At 37.2% G+C, this 19,535-nt stretch overlaps 2 long non-coding RNA genes across 4 annotated transcripts in view; both read right to left on the bottom strand.

The window, feature by feature from the left end:
* LOC309643710 overlaps positions 1–17,708 on the bottom strand; it is a 28,639-nt gene extending 10,931 nt beyond the window's left edge. For 2 of the 3 annotated variants that reach the window (XR_014254015.1, XR_014254016.1), the window contains exon 1: positions 4,026–17,708. This is a non-coding gene — a long non-coding RNA (uncharacterized lncRNA). The remainder of the gene's footprint in view (positions 1–4,025) is intronic. The other variant, XR_014254017.1, reaches the window with a different exon arrangement.
* LOC309643727 overlaps positions 1–19,535 on the bottom strand; it is a 464,905-nt gene that overhangs the window by 233,405 nt on the left and 211,965 nt on the right. The window lies entirely within an intron of this gene.

Genomic DNA, 19,535 nt, shown 5'->3' with positions numbered 1-19,535 from the left:
AAAAATATATACAAACCTTTAGCTAAATTTACCAGGAGAAAAAGAGAGAAAACTCAAGCAAATAAAATTAGAAATGAAAGAGGAGACATTACAACTGACCCCACACAAGTACAAAGAATCCTAAGGAGTTACTGTGAACAATTATGTGCCAACAATTTGTACACCCAGAAAAAATGGATAGATCCTTAAAACATACACCCTACCAAGACTGAAGCATAAATGCAAAATCTGAACAAACCAATTACTAGTTAGGAGATTGAATCAGTAATCAAAACCCTCCCAATTAAGAAAAGCCGGGCACCAGATGGCTTCAATGGTGAATTCTACCAAATACTTAAAGAAGAATTAGCACCAATCCTTCTCAAACTCTTCCAAAAAATAGAAGAGGAGGGAACACTTCCAAAGTCATTTTATGAGGCTACCATTACCCTGATACCAAAGTCAGACAAGGACACTACAGGAAAAGAAAATCACAGGCCAGTATCCCTGATGAACATAGATGTAAAAATTCTCAACAAAATATTAGCAAACTTAATTCAACCATGCATTAAAAGATTCATATACCATGATCAAGTGGGATTTATTCCCAGGATGCAAATATGATTCAATATCCGTAAATCAATCAATGTGACACACTACATAAACAAAATGGAGGATAAAAGTCATATGATCATCTCAATAGATGCAGGAAAGCATTGGACAAAATTCAATACACTATCATGATAAAAACTCTAACAAACTGGGTATAGAAGGAACATACTTCAATATAATAAAGGCCATATATGACAAGCCCACAGTTAACATCATACTCAACAGTGAAAAGCTAAAAGCTTTTCTTTTAACATCAGGAACAAGACAAGAATGTCTACTCTTGTCACTTACATTCATAGTACTGGAAGTCCTAGCCAGACAATTAGGCAAGAAAAAGAAATAAAAAGCATCCAAAGTGGAAAGGAAGAAGTAAAACCGTCTCTATTTGCAGATGTCATAATAGTATATATAGATAATCCTGAAGACTCCAAAAACTGTTAAAACTAATAAATGAATTCAGTGAAGTTGCAGGATACAAAATCAATACAAAAAATCAGTTGGGTTTCTATACACTAGCTATAAACTATCAGAAAGAGAAATTAAGAAAGTAGTCCCATTTAAATAGCATAAAAAACGATAAGATACTTGGGAATAAGTGTAACCAACCTGAAAATTCTTTTAGAATTTAAGGCACTGTGTAGAAGCATTACCCTCATGATTCTGATTTTGAATTTAAATAAATTAGTCTCTATACATACAAAGATGGTTGTCATTGTTACCAGCAGTATTAGTCTTGGCAAACATTTAATGCTATGTATTGTAACTATGGCATCAAAGGTTGATGGCCTTTGATTTGGTGCCTTACAGGCTGGAGCTGCTGGTATGCCTGTTGGCGAATATACTTCAACATGGAGAATCCAAAGGCAAACTGTTCACTTGTCCTCACACAACAAAAACAGCAGGAGAGGTGCAAGGTAAGGGGCAGCAGGCTCTGAGACAGCCATGACTGAGGGAGATGGTGACCTTAAATGTTCTGAGCGTCACACAAATGAAGCACAACGGCAAAGGCACACCTCACAAGCCTAGCCTCTCTTGAATAATGTGCTGCCAGTGTCATCTTGGGTTTCAGAGGAAAACTGGAATCCATGCCTATATGGGGATCAGCTATTGAAAGAAAACCCCCTATACAAAAGAATGGTGACCTTACCATGGTGACTTTAGAAATCTTGGATATGTAAAAAATCCTCCACAGACCTTTATAGGTAATGAGGGGGGCTTTAGCCTTTAAAATCCTATCTGATTTAAAACCTATCCTATGAAAGGAATAACAGGGAACAGAGAATTAAGGAATAGAATGGTTTTCCTTACTTATTAGAACGTTCAGCTACTGTGGACAAGTTTTTAGGTGTTTGCTTAGTCTAATGTTTATAGACACTGTTTCTTAAAATAGTCTTCTTTTATTTAACTTGAACTCTTATAGAAAACTTAACAGAGGTGTTAAGGCAGTTGCTATTGTCTCCATTTTATGGATGAATTAACTGAGCAGGAGGAAGGTTGACAGTAGAGCTAAGACCAGAAACAGAGTATTTGACTCTTCGGTCAGTGTATTAGATGTTACCCCTTGGCACTGGGCAAAGCGTGCTTGGGCATACTCGAAATCACCACCGCCAAAAGTCTAACGCTGCACATCCAAAACAGGAGCCATGGGCCACACGTGGCTATGAAGCTCTTGAGATGTGGCTAGTCCAAATTCAGATGTGTTATACATGTAAAATACACACCAGACTTCGAGACTTAGTGCAAAAAAATGTAAAATATCTCATTAATACTTTAATGTTGATTCTATGTTGAAGTGATAATATCTTAGATATGTTGAATTAAATAAAATATTTTGTTAAAATTAATTTCACTTGTTTCTTTATTGAGTATGGCTACTAGAAAATTTTAAGTCACAAATATGGCTCACATTCTATTTCTAGTGGACAGTGCTGGTGTAGACCAAGTACCCCTCTTTGGAGGGAGACCAAGTCTCTTCTTTGGAGAAATGAGATATAAACATTCACCTATTGCAGTGAAACTTTCTCCCCAGGATCCTTTTTATTCTCACATGGCTGTAAGCAGTAACATGATGGCACACATTTTCACATGTTCCTGTGACCTTGTCTCTTGAAAGAAATAATAGGCAGGGAGTTATGGCTACATATTATTTTAAGAAAATAGATGAAAATTATGAAAAAAACAAACAGCTCCATATTACTCCTCCTTCCTTTGGTGTCTATATTTTAAGTAATCCAGGGATTCTCATTTCAGTACATTACTAGACTATCTTTTGGAATGTTCTCCCATTTAATTTATTTTTTCCCCTAAACAAGAGTATGAATCCCTTCTGCCTGCCTTTTGGCTATCCTTGACCCTCCCAAGGCAACATCTTGGAAGACATCCATCACACAGGCACATGGAGTTGAGGACTAGATGTTCAGATGTATGTTCAGATGTTGCAGATGGATTCCAGGCTCTGGCATGTAACGGGCAGTGGTCTAACAGGGTATTTACAGCTCAAAAAAAAAGAATGAAAGCAGATTGTTTCCAGAAGCTGTGCATCTGCTGCCTGGTAAAGACTGCTGGTTTGACGCGCTCAGCAAAGTGCATGAAGAACTCTCAAACGTCACAGTGATTTGGTTAATTGGGTAAAGATAAGGGTTTCTGAATAGCAGAGTCAGTTTGCCATATTGCCCTGGCACCCAGGGACAAGTGATGAAAAAACAGCTCGCTGTCTGGATGCATCTGAATGCTCGGTTATTTCATAAAGCCTGCACTGTGTGTATGGAATGCACATTTGCTCTTATGAATAACAGTAATTGTTTGGCTTGGCCTGCCTTTGTGTGACCGCCAGCTGGCAATGACTGGAACCGTGACACATGACACTCCAGCTGTGTCCACATGTTCCTGCCTAGCAGTATCCACTTATATCATTTGCTTTTTTGATCAACAGATGAGCCATTTAAGGGAACTCATCGTATTACACATGCCAGCTACTTCTCTACAAATACTTCTACTGCAATTTCAAAGGAAGATTTCCATTATTCCTTGCTTATTATGATGATGTTGTGACTTCATTAAACATAGTGCAGTAAAAGATACACTCCTAATTGAACTTGAGGATTTTTCCCTTGAATACACATAATTACAAGACAATAACTTAGCATTTAATCAAATGAACCATTAAAATAGTAACTAATGATAGTCTTACTATGACTGACACATCCGACCCACTATCTTTAACTTTCCCCCCATTTTATTAAGCTCGCTGAATTCATCACTGTATGTAATTAGGTTTGTATTGGAGAACTGATAACTACACGGGTTGTGGTGAAGAATCTTATCTGCTTGGGTGCCAAAGTTTCTGTTGTGCTACAATCTATTTTCTTCAGAGAGATTTGGAAGAATCAAGCAGAAATTGAACCTGACCCAAAATACACTTGTATTTTTATTACCTTTTCCTGTGAAGCTGAAAACATTCACTTAATCTCTCCTTCCTGATACTGAAGAGTAGGGAACACACGCAGTTCTTTCAGCTCTTGGGAAAATTCTAAATTATGCAACCTTGGTAGCTTATGGCCCAGCCAGTGAAACTAAGCCACTGTTGCTTAAAACTTCTCTTCGACTTCTCTTCCTAGAGTTTGGGCTTCATCAAATTGCTGAGTTGGTTAAATGTGATGAAACGTCAGAAGAGCTGACCGAAGAACCACATGTTTGTTGATAGTCCTTATGGCCCAGAGAGATGGGTGCCTTGAAAAAATGATTTGTGCTGGCCTCCAGGGACTTTATACTTGGAGAAGGGAAGAATTCATTTCATCCATTCTTTTAGTAGACTCTCCTGGCTCATGGAAGAAAGCAGAACATTAACAGTACTGTAGAAGTTCTGTAGAATAGCTGTAAAAAAAAAAAGCTCAGTGAGGAGGGCATGGAAAAGTCAAAGATCTATTAGACTAGTCATCAGGAGACCTGAATTCTACTTCAGGAACTTCCACCAACTAGCTGTGCTTCCTGGGGCAGATAAATATCTTACTTCTCAATATGCATCATGGGCTGATTCCTGAGAGGGAGGGTGGGGAGTGGGGAAGAGAGAGAAGCTAAAAAGAAAAAGAGAGAGAAAGAGATTGCAAAGCCTTGTCCTTCCTAATAATAGGTCCAGTATGAAGATCCAATGGGATAATAATCATGAAAGGGCCTGGAAAGTACAAAATGGTCTATAAATTCAAGACATTAATGTATAAAGTATAATGGACAAGGAAGTCAAAATCAGGGGATATATATGTCTTATTTAGGAATAGACTTCATCCAAAGCTGGAGAAATGTGAGAAGTGTTAGCTGAGTGGGTATTGTTTTCTGATGGGCATTTGAAACAAAAAAGCAAGTTGAGCGTTGCTTGAAAAAACTATTCTTGGCCAACTTCATGTCAACAAACTTGGGAGCTGGAAGGCATCAGAAACCTTACGGACAACCCTTTTCATGTTACCATCTAGGAAACTGTGTCACAGCAAAGGGAATTGAATTGCCCAAGGCCACACAGCCAGATGGTGGCACGGCAAGCAAGCCCGGGTCTCCCAACACACACTGACTCTAGCTTTCACTACTGGACCTTGGGAGAAAGCAATCTGTCAGAAGACATGTAACAAGAATTAAGAGCATTCCTACGGAAGATCTTTGTGTTGCTGTGGGAAAATAAGAAGAGGTAAGTGGATCAAGTGCCAGACGTTGGTGCATGAGATCACAAGACAATAAAAACCAGGATTAACAGCCAGGAACAAAAGCTTGTCACATCTCTGGAGGGCTTTGATGAGAGGCATGCTGGGACTTAGCTACCGGCTGCCGGGACCAGGGAAGAAGTGGTAAAAGACAGGACTGGTGTTGGAAGCTTTACTCGATCTGAAGAGTTGGATTCACGGGGGAGTGACCACCAGCACAAAGAAGTGTAGCGAACAGTCTCGCACCAGGCACTTGCTAACGTTTGGGGGGATTTGGAGCCGGAGGACATGGCACAGAGGCAGCAGCTTCCAAACAGCAGTGATGCCTGAAGTCAGGAGGCTGATAATGTCATGGTTTGGGTGGTCCATTTGCTTGGAATAAGACCCCAGCCAGCGGCTGGAGTTTCCAGAAGCAGGGTCCAGCTCTTAAGGGAAGAAGGTTGTAAGAACTAGAACTGTCTCTGGCATATGCTGGGTACAATAATGAAGAATCAGGTAAGATATCCCTCTGGGAGTCAAGTGAGCTGGGGTTCAGGGCAGACTCTAGTCTCAACAGAATGGCTGGAGTGCAGACCATGGGAAATGGGCAAGCCCTACTCAGAGAGAAGAAGGCACAGGAGGACTAAACTTGTCCCCAAGCCCACCTTGGACTCCAGGCTTAGGACTGGAAACTAGTTCCACTACTGTGGCTTGAGTCCCCTGAAATACTACTGTCTTTGGTTACATTGGTTAGCTGAAAGACTGCAGCTTGAAAGTCTACAGTGATTGCTACTGAAACATGAGGAATTCAGAGCCTAATGTAACTGCAGGCATTTTTCTCATTTATGCAAGGACCAAATCTTGGGATATTCTCTTAGGCTGTAAGTACTATGAAGGCAGAGACCATGTCCATGTGTTTGCCATTATAGGCCAGGCACCCCTCATAAGGCCAGATACATAGCAGTCACTCAATAAATATTTGTGGGGAAAAATTGAATGTATATTCAGACTGTTCCCTACTTCTGTTGGTCATTCCAACATTATTTCTTCAATATTAAGGCCCAACCTAATGCTGCTAATGGGCACCCTGCCCATTTTATAGAGCTGTCCAGGTCTGAAGCCACAGCTGACTCAAAACTGTGGTTGCCGCAGAGAATCTTAAGTGAAATGACCATGTGGCTGGGAGAAGAGGCTGTGTGTCTTTCCTTCACCATCTCTTTGTCCCTTTTCTTACTCAAAGAGTTCACAGAGTTTAAAGGATACAAATGTATAAAAAGGAGAGCAGAACATCAAAAGTTTGAACAAGTGCATATTCTCTCTTGAGTGTGATCAAGAGGGAGGTATCAGGAAAAAAGAAACAGCTCAGATTCAAACAGCATCCAAAATGTCAGCGCCTTATTTAATGTGGCTGATTTTTTTAAGAAACAAAAATCGTTCGTTTATTTATGTATTCATTTATTAATTCCCTAGGCTCAATTTCACCATTGCAAAATCAGGATAAAAATAATAACTATCTCCTAGGGTGGTTGTGACGATTAAAAGAGTTTATGGATATGAAAGATTAAGAAAAGTTCTTGGCACATAGCAAGTACTCCATAAAGGTTAGCTACCATCATCATCACCATCATCGTCACCGTCATTTCCATCATCAGCAACACCAACATAGCAGGCAAATCACTTGTTCAGGGAAAAACTTAACTGAAGACTGTGTGCTCCCTGAGAGCAGGTGTGGCACAGTTACCATTGTATGTTTATCTATTAGGATAAAGCTCAGACAACGTAGGTGCTCAACAAGTGTTTGCTGATTGGCAAAGAATGTATGCATGAAGTCCAGCTGAGCCTTGATGGGTGAAAAATGAAAAGAAAGCCAGTGGTGACATGGAAAGGCATTCTGAATAAATGGAAATCAGAGTTAGAAAAGATGCAGGATGGGCATGTTTAAGGAGGGCATCCTGTATATTTCTGAACATTCCTGCAGTGAACTTGGATACTATAATGTGTGGTTAATGCCTGGGTAAGTAAGGAGAGCTTTGAAAACCAGGTTAGGGACGTCCCTGGCAGTCCAGTGGTTAAGACTTCGCGCTTCCACTGCAGGGGGCACGGGTTCTATCCCTGGTTGGGGAACTAAGGTCCCGCATGCCCCATGGCAAAAAAAAAAAAAAAAAAAAAAAAAAAGCCGGGCTAAGGTGCTTGGACTTCATTATAAATCAGAGTGTTCACAATTCTTTCCCACACCAGAGAAACAGTATTTATGCTGAACACAACACAAATGACACTTACACTTATCAAACGACAGCCAACCTATATCTAAGAAATTATACGAGTTGCAATTAGAGTGAACTTCAGTCACTAATTTCAGCATGGAGCAAACATTTACTTTTAAAACATTGTTTTTCCTTTAAAATTTATCATTTTAGTCATTAGAAGAATAGTATGCAAATATTCTGAAAGTTTATAAAATAGTGGCTTCCAGCTATTGCTTAGGATAGAGAAAGCTAGAAAGATCATTGCTTCTGCTGTAATAACAGGGAAGAGATGGATAATCTACAAAATCATAACTTTTCTTGAATCTATGAGAGAGCTGAAGTTGCAGGACAAACATCTAAGGAAAGACAAATGCTTCCAAAGAGGAAGGAAGATACTGAAGCATTGATTTGCCTACGCAGAGCACAGCAGGAAGACAGGACAGTCACACAGTGGGTAAAAAGATTTCAGCCAGTATTTTTAACGAATTGGTAAAGGCTGAGTGTGGGCTTCTGTGAGAACATAGAATCACCTTGAGACATAGAATACATGGGTAATTCACACCCAGTTGCAGGCTCCTCTCTATCAATTTTGGTCAGGAATTTACCCAGGTGCTCATGAGAAAGAATGAGGACAGGCAGGAGACTGAAGAGAGCCTCCATTCTGGGGCAGGCCTGGTAGAGGAGAACAGAATTCACTAGGAGACAGGCACCAGGCCCTGCCCAGACCTCTCTCCCCTATGGAAAAATCCCTTCAGTTTTCCTATAATGTGAAAAAGAAACTTGAATCTTCAAAAAGAATTAGAGAGTGATGGAAGTGGTTAAAATGAAAGTAATCATAAAATTCATTGTTTCTAATCTTTAAATGCTCTAAAATTAATTGACTGTCTAAAGCAAAAATAGAAGAAATATATAAAAGTATAAAATAATAGCAATGTAATCCAAACAGAGTTGTATTGGTGAAAGCCTGGACACATAGATTAATGGAATAGAATCAAGAATCCTGAAATATATCCTCACATCTAAGGCCAATTAATTTTTTTATTTTTGCTTAATTATTTTATTGAAGTATAGTTGACTTTCAATATTATATTAGTTTCAGGTATACAACATAGTAATTTGATATTTTTGTAGATTATACTCAATACAAAGTTATTAAAAAACATGGCATATATTCCCAGTGAAGTACTTTACATCCTTCTCACTTTTTTTTTTATACCTAGTAGTTTGTACCTCTTAATCCCCTTCACCTATTTTGCCCCTACCCCTACCCTTACCCCTACCCCTCTCCCCTCTGGCAACCACTAGTTTGTTCTCTGCGTCTGTGAGTCTGTTTCTGTTCTGTTTTATTTATTTGTTAATAGTTTGTTTTTCTAGATTCCACATATAAGTGAAAACGTACCATTGTTGTCTTTCTCTGACTTATTTCACTAAGCATAATAGGTCCATCCATGTTGTTCCAAATGGCAAAATTTCATTCTTTTTTATGGCTGAGTAACATTCCTCTGTGTGTGTATGTGTGTGTGGGTGTCTGTGTCTGTGTGTATCTTGGCTATTGTAAATAATTCTGCCATGAACACTGGGGTGCATATACCTTTTTGAATTAGTGTTTTCATTTTCTTTGGATAAATACCCAGGAGTGGAATTGCTGGGTCATATGGTAGTTCTATTTTAAAAATTCTGAAGAACCTCTGTACTGTGTTCCATACTGGCTGTACCTATTTGCATGCCTACCAGAAATGTATAGGGGTTCCCTTTTCTCCACATCCTCGCCAACATTTGTTATTTGTAGGCTTCTTGATGAGAGCCATTCTGACAGGTGTGAGGTGGTATCTTATTGTGGTTTTGATTTGCATTTCCCTGATAATTAGTGATATTGACCATCTTTTCTTATTGGTCATCTGTATGTCTTCTTTGTAAAAATGACTATTCAGATCTTCTACTCATTTTTTAATTGTTTGGGTAGATTGTTTTTTGATATTGAGTTGTATGAGTTTTTAAAATATTTTGGATATTAACTCCTTATTGGACATATCATTTGCAAATATCTTCTCCCATTCAATAGGTTGCCTTTTGTTTTGCTGACAGTTTCCTTTGTTGTGCAAAAGCTTTTAACTTTGGTTAGGTTCCATTTGTTTATTTTTGCTTTTGTTTCCCTTGCCTGAGGAGACATCCAAAAACATATTGCTAAGACCGATGTCGAAGAGGTCACTGCCTCTGTTTTCTTCTAGGAGTTTTAAGGTTTCAGGTCTTACATTTAGGTCTTTAATCTGTTTTGAGTTTATTTTTGTATATGATGTGAGAAAGTAGTCCAGTTTCATTCTTTTGCATGCAGCTGTCCAGTTTTCCCAACACCACTTATTGAAGAGACTGTCTTTTCTCTATTGTACATTCTTGACTCCTTTGTCATAGATTAATTGACCACACTTGTGTGGGTTTATTTCTGGGCTCTTTATTCAGTTCCATTGATCTATATGTCTGTTTTTGTGTGTGGCCAATTAATTTTTGAACAAGCTACAATGGCAATTCAATGGTAATGCAAGCCCACCACAAATCCTCACCTAAGATTATTGTAATAGCACCATACCTAGGCTTATCTTAGTAGAACTGCTGAAAATCAAAATCAGAAAGAAAAATCTGGAAAGCAGCTGTAGTGGAGGGAAAAAATGACATATCTTCAAAGGGGCAACAATAAGACATAAGACTGACTTTGAAACAGAAAATATGGAAAAAGAGATGATAATGGAATGACATCTTCAAAGTGCTCAAAGAAAATAACTGAAAATCTAGAATCCTATATCCATATAAAATATTTCCCCAAAATAAATGCAAATACTTTTTGTTTTGGTTAGGAGTCAGAAGGACACAAAAGGTTGTTGTGGTGTGGAGAAAAGGGAACCCTCTTGCACTGTTGGTGGGAATGTAAATTGATACAGCCACTATGGAGAACAGTATGGAGGTTCCTTAAAAAACTAAAAATAGAGCTACCGTATGACCCAGCAATCCCACTGCTGGGCATATACCCTGAGAAAACCATAATTCAAAAAGAGTCATGTACCAAAATGTTCATTGCAGCTCTATTTACAATAGCCAGGACATGCAAGCAACCTAAATGTCCATTGACAGATGAATGGATAAAGAAGATGTGGCACATATATACAATGGAATATTACTCAGCCATAAAAAGAAACACAACTGAGTTATTTGTAGTGAGGTGGATGGACCTAGAGTCCGTCATCCAGAGTGAAGTAAGTCAGAAAGAGAAAAACAAATACAGCATATTAATGCATATATGTGCAATCTAGAAAAATGGTAGAGATGAACTGCTTTGCAAGGCAGAAATAGAGACACAGATATAGAGAACAAATGTATGGACACAAAGGGGGGAAGGAGAGGGTGGTGGTGGGATGAACTGGGAGATTGGGATTGACATATATACACTAATATGTACAAAATAGATAACTCAAAAGAACCTTTTAATACAATTTAAAAAAATAAAATAAAATAAAATTTTAAAAAATGGGAGGGGGGTAAATAAATGTATACTGATACAAAGGTATTATATTATACTTGAAGTAGTATAATATTAATCCAAGGTAGACTGATAACTTAAGAATACACATTTAATTTCTGGAGGAATCATTTAAAAAACTGAAACAAAGATGTATAGCTGGAAGAAGACAGAAAAGGAGGAACAAAGGAATAAGGAACAGATAGAAGTAATAGATAAAAACAGCAAGATGGTAAACTCAGACATATGAACAATTATAATACATGTAGATAAAATATACATTGCCATTAATAAGTACATTTGGCCCTTGAACAACATGGGTTTGAGCTGCATGTGTCCACTTATAAGTGGATTTATTTTAAATAAATATATTGGAAAATATTTTGGAGATTTGTGACAATTTGAAAAAAACTTGCAAACTGAGTAGCCTAGAAATATCAACAAAAAAAAAAAATAAGAAAAAGGTATGTCATGAATTTGTAAAATATACATAGATACTAGTGTAGTTTATCATTTACTACCATCAAATATACACGTCTATTATAAAATGTTAAAATTTATCAAAACTTATGCACACACTTACAGACCATACATGGTGCCATTCATAGTTGAGAGAAATGTAAACAAACATAAAGAAGTGTCATTAAATAATAACTGCATAAAATTAACTATAGTATATATGGTACTACTGCAATAATTCCATAGCCACCTCCTGGTGCTATTGTGGTGACCTCAAGTATTTTGAGAATCTTAATACTTAAAACATGTGTGATGCTAATCATCTCTGAGAGAGCATTTTGTCTCTCCGGTAAATTGCCTTTCACAGTAAAAGGTGATCTCTCACAGTTCTCATGTATTTTTTTCGTGTTTAGTGCAATACCATAAACCTTGAAATAACACCATGGGACCCATACTAGGTGCTACTAGTGATGCTGGAAGTTCTCCCAAAAAGCAGAGAAAAGTCATGATATTACATGAAAAATTACATTGCTTGATATGCACCGTATAGATTGAGGTCTGTGGCTGCAGTTTCCCGCCATTTCAAGATAAATGAATCCAGCCTAAGGATCACTGTGAAAAAAAGCAAAGGAAATTCATGAAGCTGTTGCTGCAGCTATGCTAGCAGGCTCAAAAACCTTACACTTTTTACAAAATACCTTTTTATCTCATAATGAAAATGCAGCTTTTATGTGGGTGCAGAATTGCCATAAAAAAGGCATACCTATAGACTCTAATATGATTCAAGAAAAAGTGAAGTCATTATATGACAACTTAAAGCAAAAAGAAGGTGAAGGATCTAAAGCTGGAGAATTTAATGCCAGCAAAGGATGGTTTGATAATTTTAGAAAGAGGTTTGACTTAAAACGTGTCAAGGTAACAGGAGAAGTAGCTTCTGCTCACCAAGAGACAGCAGACAAATTCCCAGACACAATTAAGAGAATCATTGAGGAGAAAGGATATTTGCCTGAATGGGTTTTTAATGCAGACAAATGTGCCCTACTCTGGGGAATTCCCTGGTGGACCAGCGGTAGGACACTGTGCTTTCACTGGGCCTGGGTTCGATCTCTGTCTGGGAACTAAGATCCCAGAAGCTGCATGGGGTGGCCAAGAAAAAAAATATTCCCGACTCTGGAAAAAAAAATGCCACAAAGGACATTTATTAGTAAGGAAGAGAAGGGAGCACCAGCATTTAAGACAGGAAGGGATAGGTTAACTCTATGGTTTTGTGCAAATGCAGTCAGGTTTATGATCAGGACTGCCCTTATCTATAAAGCTGCTAACTCCTGAGCTTTGAAGGGAAAAGACAAACACCAACTGCCCGTCCTTTGATTGTACAGCAAGAAGGCCTGGACAACAAGAAAACCCTTTTTTTTGATTGGTTGCATTGATGCTTTGTCCCTGAAGTCAGGAAGTACCTTGCCAGTAAGTGATAGCCTTTTAAATTTCTTTTGATATTGAACAATACCTCTGGCCACCCAGAACCCCATGAGTTCAACACCAAAGGCATCAAAGTGGTCTACTTGCTCCCCCAAAATAGTCTTTAATTCAGCCTCTAGATCACTGGGTCATAAGGACCTTGAAGGCTCATTACACACAGCACTCTGTGGAAAGGATTGTCAATCTACGGAAGAGAACCCCGACAAAGAGAATGTCATGAAAGTCTGGAAGGATTACATTATTGATGATACCACTGTTGGTTGTTATATAAAAAGCCATGTAAGCCATCAAGCCTCAAACAATAAATTTTTGCTGGAGAAAACCATGCCCAGATGTTGTGCATGACTTCACAGGATTTCCGACAGAGCCAGTCAAGGAAATCATGAGACTGTGGATATGGCAAAAAAAAGGTTTGGGGGCGGGGGGGTGAAGGGTTTCAAGATAGGGATCTTGGAGAAATCTAAGAGCTACCAGACACCACACCAGAGGAATTAACAGAACATGACTTGGTGGAGAAGAGTGCTTCCAAACCAGGGCCAGACGATGAGGAAGAGGACGTAGAAGCAGTGCCAGAAAACAAGTTGACATTAGATAATCTGGCAGAACGAGTCTTATTCGAGATTGCTTTTGACTGCTTTTACGACATGGACACTTCTATGATACGGGCAATGAAACTAAAGCAAATGGTGGAAGAAGGATTGGTATCATATAGACACATTTTTAGAGAACTGAAAAAGCAAAAGAGTCAGACAGAAATTACAATGTATTTCCATAAATTAACACTGAGTGTGCCTGCCTCTCTTGCCTCCCCTTCCATCTCCTCCACCTCCTCCACCTCTGGCACCCCTGAGACAGCAAGACCAACCCCTCCTCTTCCTCCTCTTCCCCAGCCTACTCAACGGGACGACGAGGATGAAGACCTTTATGATGATCCCCTGACTCTTAATGAGTAATAAATAATCATTATGCCATACAAGTAACAAACTTATCTGTTGTGTGTGTGAGTGTCTTCATGTGAAGATCTAATAACTATATGGCAAGAACTATATGAGATGCTTTTGTGTCATCATCATCACCACCTAAGTACTCATTGTTAGAACATCGTGTGCAAGACTTGTATTGAAATGGATAGCCTATCTTTACCTAGGCATAAGGTGAGTGATATTAAATATAAAATTGATAATGTGTTAGTTTTCTTACTGTTTTATAACTTTGTTTTCAAAGAATTACATTACCGTACAGTATGCCTCTCTCGTAATTGGAGAAACTGCATATCAGCCTATCATCACAGGCAAATGGTTTTAAAAAATATAACAATATTTCTGATACTTTATTATGAATATGACTGTAATACTACATGCCATAAAAATTTTATAACAATTCATTCATTAGTGTTAGCCTAGGCTACCATGAGGCAATCATATTGCTTACACTAGGCTACCATAAAGCAATCATATTGTTGCTTCTTCGTAATCAATGCATGAATTGTTATACCTGTAAAAAGATATGAATTTCTTTTTCACAGTTTCTTATTTTTCATGTCTAGTGTTAATAATACATATAACATCTACTGTGTTTCGAATCCTGTAAGACAGTATTGATATAGATACTGAAGATAATTCATCTTGTAAACAGATGATGTAAACTTACAGTATTGAGAAATACAGTACAGTACTGTAAATGTTTTTTCTCTTCCTTATGATTGCTTAATATTTTCTTTTCTCTAGCTTACTTTATTGTAAGATTGCAGTATGTAATACTTACACAAAATATGTGCTAATAGACGGTTTATGTTATCAGTAAGACTTCCTGTTAACAGTAGGCTGAGCCCAGGGACTTCCCAGGTGGTCCAGTGGTTAAGACTCCATGCTTCCACTGCAGGGGGAATGGGTTCATCACTGGTCAGGGAAAAAGATCCCGCATGCCGTGCAGCCAAAAACAACAAACAAGCAAACAAACAAACAGTAGGCTGAGTTTTGGTGAGTGAAAAGTAATACACAGATTTTTGATTGCATGGGGAGTTGGCGCCCCTAACCCCTGCGTTGCTCAAGAGTCTACTGTATAAATTTTTAAGCTGGATAAAAATGCGAACCTCAACTTTATGCTGTCTGCAAGAAATGCACTTCAAATACAACAATACAAAAAATTTTAAGTAAAAGGATAAGAAATATCTATCATGCAAATACTAATCGCAAAAAAGCTGGGGTGACTATATCAATATCAGACAAAGTAGATTTCAGAAAAAGAAATACTATCAAATACAAAAAGGTATATTTAATAATGATAAATGGGTTAATTCATCAGGAAGCCATAGACAAGCATGCCCCTTTTAATAAAGCTTCAAACTGTGAAAGTCAAATATTGACAGACCTTAAGCGACAAATAGGTAAATCCACAATTGTAGTTGGGGATTTTAACACTCCTCTATCAATATTTGATAGAATAGGTAGAAAAATAATCTTTAAGGGTATAGAAGACCTGTACAACACTATGAACCAATTTGACCTAATTGATATTGATAGAACACTACCACCAATAATTGCAGAATCCACATTCTTCCCAAGTGTAAATGGAGCCATCAACAGAACAGATCACATGCTGGGCTAAAAAATGTCTCTATAAATTTCAAAGAATTAACATCACAAGAAGTACGTTCTGTGACTACAATGTAATTAAATTAGATGTAGATAAAAATAAGACATCTGAAATACTCCCACATATATGAAAATTAATAAACTTACTTCTAGATAAACCATAGACCAAAAAGGAAACCATAGGAAAAATTATAACATATTTTAATCTGAATAATAGCAATTGAACACATTAATGTCTGGAGGAATACTGAGGGAAAGTTATAGCTTTAAATGCTTATATTAGAAAAGAAAAATAACTTTCATATCAATGATCTAAGCTTCTCATGTAAGAAGAAGAGCATATTAAACCAAAAAGTATTTTAAAAGAGATATTAAATAGATAAAAGGAGAAATTAATGACATAGAAAGCAGACAAATAATGGCAAAAATCAACAAAGTCAAAATTTAGATTCTTAAAGGATCAACAAAGTTGATATATAACTAGTCAAAAGTAAAATAAAATAAGTAGAATAAAATAAAAAATAGAGAAAACAAATTACCGATCTCAAGAATGACAAAAGGAACATTGCCACAGATCTTACAGACATTAAAGAAATAATTAGGAAATATTATGAAAAATGTTTGCCAATGAATAGAGCCAACTTAGATGACATGGCCAAATTTCTTAAAAATACAGTTTATGAAAACTGGCTCAAATTTGATTTGTCCCATTTCCATTAAAGAAATTGCATTTGAAATTAAAAACCTTTCTACAGAGAAAACACCAGGCCAAGATGGCTTAATTACTAAGTACAATCAAACATGTAAATAAGAAATAATACGAAACTCCCTAAACTTTTCAAAAAATGAAGGGGGGAGAACAATTCCAAATTTATTTTATGAACCCAGCATAAACCTGATACCAAAGGATGATAAGAACATTACAAAAAAAAAAAAAATCGCAGGATAATATTTCTCAGGAACAGAGATGAAAAAATATTTTTGAACTATTAGCAAAATGTATTCCATAATATATAAAAAGGATAATATATCCTGACCAAATGGGGTTTATACCAGGAATGCAAGGTTGGCCTAACATTCAAAATTTAGTCAGTGTAATTGACCATATTAATAGCGTAAAGTAGAAAAACATATGTTAATCTCAATAGATGTAGAAAAAGTTTTTGACAAGATTCAATGCCCATCCATTATAATAACTCTCGAAAACAAGGACTAGAAGGAAACTTCCTCAATATGATAAAGACTCTGTGTGGGGTGTGTGGGTGTGTGGGTGTGTGTGGGGGGGTGTGTGTGTACATACATACATACACATATTTAAAAACCAACCTACAGCTAGCATCATAATTATTGGTAAAACATTAAATACATTTTCCATAAGAGAGAGAAAAAGAAGGTCTGTTCTCACCACGGCAAATAAATAAATAAATAAATATAAAACACATTAAAATTAAGAAAAAAGTAAAACTATCTTTTTCATAGATTACAAAATTATTTTTATGGAAGAAAATCAAAAGGAATTTCAAAAATCTTATAAAACTAAGAGAATTCAGCAATGCCACAAGATACAAGGGCAATATGTGAAAATCAATTGTATTTGATTTATTGGCAGCAAATATGTAGAAAATGAAAGTACAATGTACTTTTAAAGTACAATGCCGTAGCCAACTGAGTTTTACAAAACGTATGAAATTATTCAGGAATAAATTTAACAAATGGTGTGTGTAAGCTATTTACTTTGAAAGCTATAAACATTGCTGAAAACAATCAAAGTAGACCTCAGTGTCTTAAAATGAAAAAAAAAAAAACAAGTTATGGTATACTTATATAACAGAATACTAAACGGTTGTAAAAAAGAATACATTTCTGCCACATGTCACAGCAATAGACACAAGTTTAAAGAAGCCAGACACTAAAGCATCATGTGCATATATCTTTTTTATATAAAATTCAAAAAAGGCAAAATTAAATTATGGTGTTAGACATCATTAGAGTGGCTACCTTTGGGGGTTATGACTGGAATTAAGGCACAAGGGGGGCTTCTTTGTTTGCTGTTAATGTTCTGTATCTTGATCTTGATCTTGAACATGATACACAGTGATATATCTAGTTACATCACTGTGTTCACTTTGTTAAAACCTCACACATATGTACACTTGAGATTTTTCTCACTCAAAACTAAAGAGTTTAAAAGAAAATGCCGTCTCCACAGCAGTGAGGCCACACAAGAACCCACGATGGAGAGGCCACAACCCAGCTAAGGTCCAGGCCGACAAACAGTGTTGACCACCAGATGTATGAGTGGAGATGTCCAGATGATTCCAGACTTCAACCTTGTTCAAAGTGTTCCTGCTGTATCCTGCCCAAATCTGTGACCCACAGAAACCCCAAGAGATGATAAAATGATTGTCATGGGATGGTTGTTTTGCAACAAAAAGAAACTGTAGGAACATCAACTAGCAGTGTTTGAAGCTGGGACGAAGTGAGAGAGTGGCATGGACATGTATACACTACCAAATGTAAAACAGATAGCTAGTGGGAAGCAGCTGCCTAGCACAGGGAGATCAGCTCGGTGCTTTGTGGCCACCTAGAGGGGTGGGATAGGCAGGGTGGGAGGGAGATGCAAGAGGGAGGAGATATGGTGATGTATGTATATGTATAGCTGATTCACTTTGTTATACAGCAGAAACTAACACACCATTGTAAAGCAATTATACTCCAATAAAGATGTTAAAAAAAAAAAGCAGTGTATGAAAATGACTGTTTCACTGCACCTACACCTGCAACCAAGTTCACCACCTTCAAAAACCTTTGCTTTAATTCACAATTTGTGTGGCTTCTTTATGTGATAGAGATTTAAAAGGTGTTTCAAAAAATAGAACTACCAGTGTAGTTCACTACTTGGTGTAACCACTACAGAAAACAGTGTGGAGGCTTCTTAAAAAACTAAAAATAAAACTACCATGTGATCCAGCAATTCCACTCCTGGGACTATATCCAAAAAAAAAACCAAAAACAAAAACACTAATTCAAAAAGGTACATGCACCCCAATGTTCCTAGCAGCATTATTTACAATTGCCAAGACATGGAAGCAGCCTAAGTGTCCATCAACAGATGAATGGATAAAGCAGATGTGGTGTATACATATGATGGAGTACTACTCAGATGGGCTATTCAGCCATACAAAAGAATGAAATTTTGCCATTTGCACCAACATGGATGGACTTGGAGGGCATTAAGCTAAGTCAAATAAGTCAGACAGAGAAAGACAAATACTGTATGATATCACTTATATGTGGAATCTAAAAAGTACAACAAACTAGTGAATATAACTAGTTTGAAGAAGAGTCACAGATAGAACAAACTAGCAGTTATCAGTGGGGAGGGCAGGGGGGGACAATATGGAGGACTGAGAGGTACTATTGGGTGTAAGATAGGTCACAGGGATGTATGGTACAACACGAGGAATATAGCCAATTTTTGGTAATAATTGTAAATGGAGTATAGCCTTTAAAACTCGTATAAAAATAAATTAATGAAAAAATAAAAGACCTCTAATTTTTTTCAGATGGGAAAGAGTTTAAAGAATCAGACATGAATTCTGTATGAGACTCAGAATACTTAACATTTGGTCAACTGCAGTAGAGTAGCTTGTTTTCTCCTTCACTGAGTTGCTGGATGGTGTTCAGCCCTTGGTGTAGCCTTGGTTTCCTATAGCAGGAATGGTCCCAAGAGGATATTAAGATAATGGTGTTGATAGGAGGCTTCGTGATCCATAGGAATGAGAATAAGATGCTTTGCGAAGTAAATGCCTTCATGGGGAAAACTTCTCAGTTGAGATTTGGGCTTAATATTAAAATATGATTCAGCATTTTCCATAAACTACCATTTAGGGCAGAGGAAAGCAAACATGTGATGGAGGACTCTAGAGCAGAGCTATTTCTATGAAATCTTGGATTTCCTCTTTAGGATTCATGCAAAGTTTGTATTCTA

The sequence above is a fragment of the Balaenoptera physalus genome, assembly GCF_965194825.1.
Source record: "Balaenoptera physalus genome assembly, chromosome: 15".
Lineage (NCBI taxonomy): Eukaryota > Metazoa > Chordata > Mammalia > Artiodactyla > Balaenopteridae > Balaenoptera > Balaenoptera physalus.
This window is presented reverse-complemented; position numbering and strand designations above follow the sequence as displayed.